The sequence below is a fragment of the Bubalus kerabau genome, chromosome 3, assembly GCF_029407905.1.
Source record: "Bubalus kerabau isolate K-KA32 ecotype Philippines breed swamp buffalo chromosome 3, PCC_UOA_SB_1v2, whole genome shotgun sequence".
Taxonomy (NCBI): Eukaryota; Metazoa; Chordata; class Mammalia; order Artiodactyla; family Bovidae; genus Bubalus; species Bubalus kerabau.
The window spans coordinates 168140807-168151757 of record NC_073626.1 but is presented as its reverse complement, the minus strand read 5'-3'; positions in this window follow the sequence as shown (position 1 = coordinate 168151757).

Genomic DNA, 10951 nt, shown 5'->3' with positions numbered 1-10951 from the left:
TTTTATTTCAACTACCTCTATCCTGCTTATGGAATTTCAACATGTTACTCACATCTCCCTCCAGACTTTGTCTAGTCAACCAATCTTGCATTAAGCTGCCAACTACATCTTGGTAGAACTTTTTCATCATTCCACTTGCTTGCTCAAAATAGGCAGTGGTTTTCAGGGCTTATGAGTCAGAGGTTGGACTCTAGCATTCAAAAACATCCAATAATCCCACAAGTGACCTCTTAATGCTCATACTTCATGATGTTCCTATAAGAATAAAAGTGAAAGTGAAAGTTGCTCAGTCATGTCTGACTCTTTGTGACCCCATGGACTATACAGTCCATGGAATTCCCCAGGCCAGAATATTGTAGTGGGTAGCCTCTCCCTTCTCCAGGGGATCTTCCCAACCCAGGAATTGAATTGGGGTCTCCTGCATTGCAGGCAGATTTTTTACCAGCTGAGCCACAAGGGAAGCCCAAGAATTCTGGAGTGGGTAGCCTATCCCTTCTCCAGTGGATCTTCCCAACCTAGGAATTGAACCAGGGTCTCCTGCATTGCAGGCAGATTCTTTACCAACTGAGCTATGAAGGAAGCCCATCTATAAGAATATTTTCTTTAAAATGGAACAACCATAGAATTACCCCTGTTATTTGCAGAACATCTATTTTTCTCTTGGATTCTGTTCATGCTATTTTTTTTCCCTACTCCTCTCTGCATCCATTTTTCCAGACTCAAATTTCTACTTGACTATCCTCTAAACAATTACTAAGGGATCATCCTACCTACTCAACTCTTATGGCACTTATCATTTATGTTTTGTCTATGATTTCATCTGAGCCTGGTATTGGATTTCTTACATTGTGTTAACTGCAATCATATTCCATAAGTTTTCTTATTGATTATCTATTCAAGAAGACCCTGTAAATGATAGTGTTAGAGCTGAAAGTGGATCCTTCCTTCATTTAACAAATACTTATACCAGCTACTCTATAAACCTATAATGATGAAATTGATAGACATTGTTCATGCTTCTATTGATCTTACAGACTGGTGGCAGAGAAATATAAAATTGTACTGAGCAGACTCATAACAACTCATAACAGACTCATAAAAGCTCTGAAAGACTAGTGTGATCAGAGAGTGAAAAGGAGAGGGCTATTTTATTTTGAAAAGAGATGAGGTGATAAGACAAGAGCTCTGAGAATATGGCATTTAAAGATGCTTTGAGTATGCGTAAATCTTCTAAAATCTAACTTTTTCAAAAATAAGAATAAGGAATATGTTATCAGAAAGATGGACGATACAACCAATTTAAGAACTCTGAATTTGTGTGATTTTGAACAGAATGCTATTAAAAAAAGATTAATAGCTATTAGTTTCAAAATTATTTATCTTATCTACATAGGACAAAGTATAGGAAACAATATTTTTCTCTTCTGGGATTAGTAACCAGCTATTACAGGTAATTATTATCTAATAATTCTTGCATTTTTTTTCCAGAAGAGATGAACAGTCATATTGGAAGTAGGTGTTCGGTAACAAGTTTATCAATGTTGATTACATCTTTGTTTGGTGTCAGGAACTAGTCAGAGGAACATGAAGGGGATTTCCACAGGTGACTAGCAGAGATGGACTCTTGCAATTTCTTCTTTTCCTACTCCTCAACCTTTTTGTGGAATACTCAGATGTCATGTAGTCATCTATGAAAAGGCTGTTCATTGTAGATCCATCAAGTCAGTTGGCAACTCTGAAGTCAGACAGCTCTGACAGTCCAGTGCCCAGGTTACAATTAAAGTCAGGCCCCTGGGAATGTTTTCAATCTCAAATTTCCTCTGTCACAACATTTGAGATTTAGAGCAAGATGATCATTAAAGTCTTATTCAGCCGTAATATATTCTCTTGTGGTCAACCAAGCACTCATAATCAACTATGGTCTAGAAGATAAAACAAAAAAGAAAAGCATTAAAAAATTAGACATAAAGAATGAGAAAAACAAGCTTCAGAAAAGTAACACTTATAACAAAATTCATTGCAATAAAAATTATCAGAAATATTTGTTGAAATTGTTTTTGTATTTTTTTCCTCCACAGAGATTATTCAGAAGAGGGTCTTCTATAAGAATGGTTGATTCTTTTCCCCTAATATTTCAAGTGATCTCTAATATTTCTTGATCTCTAAGACGATTCAGAATTGACGCTAGTATATAGGATGCTGTGACATTCTTTGCCAACACTTGCAAATAGCATAGGAGTTTGCAGTTCAATCACTCTTCTAGACCTAGGAAGTCTAAGTAATTTGCTTATATTTTCTTGCAAATACATATTAAATTAACCTCCTTTCCTGAAATTGCAGTTCATCTCTAGGGCTTCTTTACTCTCATATGTGGGTCTTAAACTTGAAGAGTTCTGGGCTGGAAGAGCTAGAATGCCTTGGACAGAATTCTTCATCTCTGTGTTGTTTCTCTATGCATTCTCTCCAGCATGACTCCTTCAGGATGGTTGAATTTCTTATGTGTTGGCATTGTTGTTGCTTAGTCTCTAAGCTGTGTCCAACTCTTTTGCAACCCCATGGCCTATAGCCCACCAGGCTCCTCTGTCCATGGGATTTCCCAGGCAAGAGTACTGGAATGGGTGGCCATTTCCTTCTCCAAGGGAACTTCCTGACCCAGGGATTGAACTTTCATCTTCTGCATTTGGAGGTGGATTTTTTACCAGTGAACCACCAGGGAAGTATATCTGTCAGTATAAGACTCATAAAAGTGCAAGAAGAGAGATAAAAAGAGATTAACTGAGGGGGCCAGGCAAAAGCTAACATCTGAAGTCATACAGCAGCTCTCCTACAAAGCCCATCTGTATTGTTCAAGGGGAGGAAAGCTAGACCCAGTCTTCTGATGGAGGAATATGAGTGTCATATTTTAGAAAAAGCCTTCTTTTGAAAAGATAAACTGCCATACTCACAGCTCATTGGCCATACCTGGTCACATGGCCTCATTCCTTCATAAAAAAGCTGAAAAGGAAAACTAGAAATAGATGTTGAGTCACAGTAATTCTGTCCATAGAAGCCACCTCATCCCATAGCCTTATTTATGCTCTGTTCAAGTGCTAGCCACAGAATGTGTCTTATTTGTTAGCTTGGGAAATTGTGCATCAGTAGTTTGCTTTTGGATTTGTGAGTAATAGTCACAAAGAAAAATAGCCAGCTAAAGAAAATCTGTGCTTGCTTTTGCTATAGAAATATTAGCTCAGAATGTTAACCATTACCCCAGTATGGTCTGTGTAAAACTTTTTCTGAGTTATTTCTTTTAAATTTAACATCAGCAGAAAAGTTATTTTCATTGAAGAACTAGCAGGCATCCTCTTTCCATTTATCATGTTCTCCTTTTCACCCTGGATGCTAGGAATTTCATAGTCAGTTCTGAAACTTAAACTTAGAGACTATGTTATCATTCACAAAGCTTAACTTGCTTTATCTTTCTACTTTGCATGCTCCCAATTTTGTGTTTGTGTTTCTTAAGCTTCATTATTGCATGTATCTTGATTGCGGTGGTGACTATACCTCTCTACATGTGATAAAATAACATTGAATGATATACACATTTCATAGTAACACAGTTTTCCTGATATAATTCTTTAAGATGTAACAACTGAGGGCACTTGGATGAACAGTAAATGGGACACTCTGTACTACCATTGCATCTTTTTGTGTATCTATTATTCTTTCATAGCCTGGCTCAAAATTGAGAAAGGAATAATTCAAGGGTGTATATTGTCATCCTGATTATTTAACTTATATACTCAGGTGGTAAAGAATCCACCTGCAATGTGAGAGACCTGGGTTTGATCCCTGGGTTGGGAAGATCCCCTGGAGGAGGGCATGGCAACCCACTCCAGTATTTTTGCCTGGAGAATCCCCATGGACAGAGAAGTCTGGTGGGCTACAACCTGTGGGGTCCCAAAGAGTCAGACAAAACTGAGCAACTAAGCACCAGCAGCAGCAGCAGCAAAGTACATCATGCAAAATGACGGGCTGGACGAATCACAAGCTGGAATCAAGATTGCCAGGAGAAATATTTGCAACCTCAGATATAGATACCACCCTAATGCAGATGATACCACCCTAATGGCAGAAAGCAAAGAGGAACTAAAGAGCCTCTTGATTAAGGTGAAAGAGGAGAGTGAAAAAACTGGCTTAAAGCTCAAACTAAGATCATGGCATCCATTCCCATCACTTCATGGCCAGCCAATTAGATGGGGAAAAAATAGAAATAGTGGCGGACTTTACTTTCTTGGGCTCCAAAATCACTGTGGACAGTGACTGTTATTCTTTCAAAATATGAACATGTAAAAAGTCACCAACCTGTACATTTCATATGGGGATGTTTTGTATGCAAATTACACCTTAAATAATGTTGATTATAAAAAATTAAGCATCATATTTATTAACTATAATGAATAAGCATACAAAGTGACCCCAGGTTTGAGTTCCCTAAGAAAACAACAAATAGAAATAAATAACTTGCCATTTGGCTGGTGAAGCTATCTCAGGAAATGACCTCAGAATATTTACACTCAGCCCACTTGTGTGAATGAATCTAGTGCTGACAGCATAGAGTTGTAAGCAGTCAGTCTGAATCAGATGGGGTTTATCATCAAGGTACAGAGTGATAAAACTGCAAATAAGCAGAAAGGAAAGCTCGCAGAGTGAAAACAAAGTGCTTTATCTGCCCAGGCAGCCACACCAAGGCCAGGAGCCAAGCAGAAATGTGGGTAGACACAGGTCATCGAGACCCACAGACCATGGAAACATGCAGATACTTCTGAAATAAGACAGGCACTATGGAATCTTGTCCCAACCTTCATCCTCCTATATCTTTGGTGTTCCCAAGGCATGAGGGCACAGCATGAGAAAGATCAAGTGAAGTCTGTCATCTATCTGGGCCTCATGTTTGGGGTGGGGGATGCTCATAACCAGGGTTTTCTCTACATTGGTATCATCAAGCCAGCCAAATGAAGAGATGGTATTAACAGGTAATTTGTAAGTCCTCCCTCTTCACTTCTTTAGATCATTAATTGTTAATAGGCTTTTAGAGGGATTACTTGGAACTCTTGAGGGCCAGAGCTGTACCGGCAGCTTTGATGAGACTGAATCACTGAGCAGCAGTGACATGATGCTTCTAGAAATTTCTCAGTTAGCAAAGATGAAAATCTATTGGCTTGACTTGATGTCTAAAGATTAGGCTTCTGATAGAGGAACATTGGCAACCCACTCCAGTACTCTTGCCTTGAAAATCCCATGGACAGAGGAGCTTGGTGCAGGCTACTATCCATGGGGTCACAAAGAGTCGGGCACGGCTGAGCGACTTCACTTTGACTTTTCAGAGGAACATTGTAGGGCTGGGTTCCTCAAAGTGTAACCCTCAGGCCCACAGATTCCCAATAACAATTAGAGATCTCAAAGGTACCACAGCTGGAGCTCAGGAAGCAGGACCCAGGAATCTGCATTTTTATAGGCACCGGGGTATAGCTTATGCTGAGACTCACAGGTAGAGTATAGCTGAAAAGCAGTGGCTTAATCAAAAACTCTTTTGTTCCCCAGTAGTGTTTTTATCATCCTTTGTAGAAAGTTGTAAATGCCGGGCAGAACAAACCAGACAGATTTGCCCTCCTTCTCCTGTATCCCACACTGCAGAGCCCTAAATCAGAAATAATCAGGAGATACCAAGATGAGAAGAGGAGGAATAGCAGGAAGCCTGGAGCTTCCACCCACGGGGTAATGGGCCCCTGCCTAACATAGCATTACTAGATTCTGAAAAATCTTTGAAGTGCAGACGGCTCTAAAGAAACTAATAATGTAATTCTAGAAGTCCACACTTGTTCCCTTAGATACATAACACTGCACAAACAATTTGGTTGCAATTTCAAGGCAGTGGTTTCACAGTTATTTGATTAAACTATGATGCCTTTTCCGAAGGAGATCGACTGATAGCACTTCAAGGTTCCGCAAGTGCCACAATTTAAAATTATAACTTAGCCTGCCCGTAATGATATTTTTAGCTGATTCCTCCTGCTTATAAATAATTTCCACATATTATTTCCATAACATTTTCCTTATGATCATAGAGGCTTCTTTTTCAAGGAAGTCAGCACACAGCCTTTGTGAGACCAAATAATAATAATAATAATAATGAGGAAAAGAAGCAAAGATAAAAACATTTAGCTCCTGAGAAAGACACTGCCTCTAAATTATTGACAAGAAGTACTTTCACAAACCATGGGCTTTCCTTAAATCTTACCATCCTTCTCAAACCCCAGGACCTTCAATTTAGTGATCTAACCCCGGGGGCAAAAGAGAAAAGGACAGAACTGTGAGATTCAAAGCAAGCAGGCAAGAAAGCTGGAAAATGCTGATGAATCACTGGGTATTCTGAAAGAGTGAGGTCATGCATTTTTCCCATGAATAGTTATCTCCCTTTTTACTATGGGCTACATCATTCATTTCATTTGGGATTATTTTGTTTGGGTGTCAGGGATATTTGTTCCTGTGATCACCCTCCCCCCATAGAAACCAACATTTCATCTATAAACACTAGACACTGTATCCTTTGAAACAGGTAGCCCCAGGGCTGTTCAGCTGTTGCCCTTGACCTTAAGAGAACTTTTATTTTTCTGTCTATTCTCAGCCCAGATTCTATTTCCAAGCCAATGTGACATCGTGGCCTTTTTTTATGAAGAGTTTGCCAGTTGTGCTAATCTCACCAAGTTGTACCAAAATATTTGGTATATGTTTAACATATATTATGTTGAACTCCAAGGAATTGCTTTTGCCAAATACACTCCCCTTGATAAAGCAGGCAGTTTGATCTAAGCCAGATTATGTATTAAAAGTGTGTGTGCTTTGACATTAAAAAAATTTGATAAACTAGAAGGCTCTATCTAGTTCTTTCAGCTATAACTTTAGATTTAAAATGGAAGCAAAGCAAAACAAAGAAATTGATTCAATAAAAATTAGTAGTTATTCTGTATTATCAGAAAGACAGCTACTTTTCAAAAAAAATATAGACTACTTAGAATTTTTTCCATTTTAATTTGGGGACAATAGATAAATCAAATAAATAAAATGAACATGATCATAATTATCTGTTTCTGAGGAGAAATACAGACCATAGATTCTGCTTATAATCACTAGATGTTAATATAATTAATCCCAGATAACTATATGAAGTAGTATTGTTTTACTTTGGTTTGCTTTTAGAGGGGGTGTACTTTTAATGTTATAAAAATTAAAAAGTATCTATTTATTTCTATGAATTAAAATGAATCAAATTGAAATACTTGTGATGAGGGTTTTACATGAATATAGTTTTTTTTCTTCCTCCATGCTTTTATGAAATTAATTTTTAAGTGGGTACTGAATGTTATTAATATGTAACATTTAAAGCTGAGAAATACCTCCATTATTACTAAATAATTCTAAAGGTTAACAGTTTTATTTTACTAATTTTGGAGAAGACACTATCATCTTTGTGATATATAAATAATGTTCTACACAAATGAGTAATTAGAATATTAATTTGAATTTTGAAAATGAAATAAAAATGAATAAACTTTTCTGTTATGTAATTTTTCCATGTTAAACTAGAAAGATCATCAAGATGTGATTTTAATCATTTCTAATTACCATATTGTTTTGCATGTCCTCCGTAATCTTATGCACGTTCATGTAGCAGTCTTCTTGATTCTGCTCTATGCTACAGAAGGTTGACCTCTATGGATCCTGCCAGTGAGCTACCTTGCTCTCTGGGTTGGACTGTGCCAATAAGAAGCACCTGTAGATTGAATTAGAAGAGGAGAATGTGGCCAGAATGTCTATTACAATGTAACTCTCCTTGCCAGGTGACCACAGGTTGGCTGTGTCACTCTGCCAAAGGCCATAGTGTTTCTGAGGCTATCTTACCCATACATCTAACATCTCCATGTTCTGGAAACCCATCTCTCTACTTCTGATGAAGGCTTGGTCATGGAGCCCTAGAGTTGCTAGTCTCATGTGACCTGATTCTTCCCTTTCTCTAAATCCTGCCCATACTACTTTCTAAGAAGAAAGTATCTTTATTAAAAACTCATCAATTATATCATTTAAAAGATCCACCTCTTTCTGTCAGAATTCTTACATGACATTCATATGGACTATTAGAATTAAATTCAAGTAGCCTTCTTACAGAGTTTTACAAACAAATCACAAACTTTGCATGAACTCCAATGTACTTTTTTCTATATTCTCAACAATGTGCATGCATTTATCAGGACTTAGCTCCATTTATAAGTGTTCTAATAAAAATATGTTTGCTATCATTAGCATCATCATAATAGTTTTTAAAGGCAGATTTGATTGTTTTGGTTAAAAATGTTAAATGAATATTAATCAAAATTTTAAAAGCTGTGATATCCAAAAGATATAATTTAATTAGACCTACTAGTCTTTTAGTGAGTTCAAGTATCTGCTTCATGTGCAGACCAAGAAGGGCATAACCCAAGCACCTGGCAGAGGCCATCCCATGATAGATTGTCAATAAATTTTTGTGAGTTGAAATTATAAAAAATTAAATTTTTTTCATTTTCTAATTAATTTAAAAGGGACTCTAAAAGTTTAAAGTTCTAAAACTACTTTTAATAGACAAAATATTTAATTGGCATGTTATGATTAGGGGATTAGATTTAAAAACCTATACTTTAATTTCTGGAACAGCAAAACAGAATCTTAAACCTGGAAGAGTTCTCTGAGAACTCTAGCTTGACAATCATCCTTCAGAATGTGAAAATTGAGACCAAAATAATCTAAGTGAATCATCCACAATAGACAAACAACTGATTATAAATTTAAATATTTCCCAATTTTATAGGTAAATGTAAGCCTCTGTATTTGGATAGATGATGTCTAGGGAATTCCAGTTGCTCCATAGATGAAGCACTCAGAATTTGCTCTGAAGAGTAGGTACCATTTTGGGGAAAAAGTACCTGTGACGCTTCTAGAACATCCTCCTGTGAAAGAGAAGGGAAAAGGGATCAGGGAATTGGCTTAACCTCCTCATTTCTCAGGAGTTGCACAGACTGGTCAATCCCTCGCTGGATTTCTAGACTTTAAAGGCTGATTGATTCCCACTAAACTGCCATCAAGAAAACTGGGAGTTTCAAGATGAGGTGGAGCTAAGACAGAAGATTTTAGAAATAGTACCATTCGGGGCTATGAGACTGACTTAACTTTCTTGCTGCTCATTCTGTTTCTTCTCTTCTTGTTCCTCCCTTTCTCTTGTATCTCTCTAACATCTTTGTCTTTTTTTCCCAAACTTCTCTCAGTTCCTCTCTTTCCCTCTTCTCATGCTGTATTCTCAACAGTAAGGTATCATAGCCATAATATCCCTCCTCCCACAGATAATGTTGACTGGATCAATTCCTTTGACTGGAAAATTGACAAATAGAATTCAATTTATTTCAACCAGTTCCTGTTGGAGGTCAAGCAATGCTCTTAGGAGTAAGTTACATTGCTGACCTCAACTTAAATATCTTGACAGTCTTGTGTTGGAGAAAGTCATCATAACCTTCAGCTGACCTGAGAGCAGGAGGCATACAGTCACCCATGCACTTAGAGGCTTCTTATCTCCTCCCTCTCCTTGGAATATATATCTTGTCATTTCCATACTAGCAGGGGTTTGAGGACTTAGCCATGAGAGAGAAGGTATTGTTGAGACCACCTGAACTGAATACATGACTGAACCTAGTTAAGGTCTCTGTATAAACTTTTAAGATTCTGGAGGCAGGTGCAAAGATCTAGTCATCTTGCAGCTGCCCAAGAAAAGCCTCACAAGTTCCCTTGATTATTTTTTAAAATAATTCTATTTATTTATTGGTTGTGCTGAATCTTCATTGCTGCAGGCTTTTCTCTAGCTGTAGAGAGAGAGTGGAGGCTACTCTCTAATGGTAATGCATGGGCTTCTCATTGCAGTGGTTTCTTCTCGAGAGGAACGTGGAATCTAGGATGCGTGGGCTTCAGTAGCTGCGGTTTGCGGGCCCAGTGGTTGCAGCTCCCGGGCTGTAGAGCACAGGCTCAGTAGTTGTGGTGCATGGGCTTGGTTGCTCTGTGGCATGTGGGATCTTTCTGGACTAGGGACTGAACCTGTGTTTCCCGTGTTGTCAGGCAGATTCTTCACCACTAAGCCACCATGGAAGCCCTCCCTTGCTTATTAAAACCACCACTTACTGATCTGGAGTGATCTGCTTCTTTCTTGGGTCTCTCCCTACCCACTCTATAAGGGAGCCAGTTTTGCATTTCACCCCAGCAACTACGACTGACTTTACAAATCAATATCTAGAGATAAGTAAGTACATAATGGTTCTTCAATTTCCCTAAGTAGAGACAGATGGAATCATGTCTACCTGAAGGAACTAAAATAGGCATCATGAAATAAAAAAATATTTGAGTTGAACAATTTACTATAATAGATAAATATAAAAAGAGATCTTAGATTGCTTTGTACTAATGAGGAGAAAATCTGGAAAAGGAAGATAGAACTAGCCCAAGGAGATCTTGCATGTCAGACCCAAAAGTTCATCATTAATTAGAAAGTTTGCAAAAATTCTTTGAAAAGTGCTTTTAAATATGAAAGTGACATATTTGTAAATGTAAATTAAGTGATCAAATCACCTGGTAAAGAGTCTGCCTCCAATGCAGGAAACCTGGGTTTGATCCCTGGGTGGGGAAGACCCCTGGTGAAGGGAATGGCAACCCATTCCAATATTCTGGGAAATCCCATGGACAGAGGAGTCCCTGGGGTCACATAGTTGCACATGAATGAGCGATTACCACACACATTTTACTAACTTTATTGGTGTCCAATTTAAATCAAAGTCAAAATGATCAGCAAAAACCATTCTAAATTTTTCTTTAGATCTGCAGGGCTTAAAATAAAACA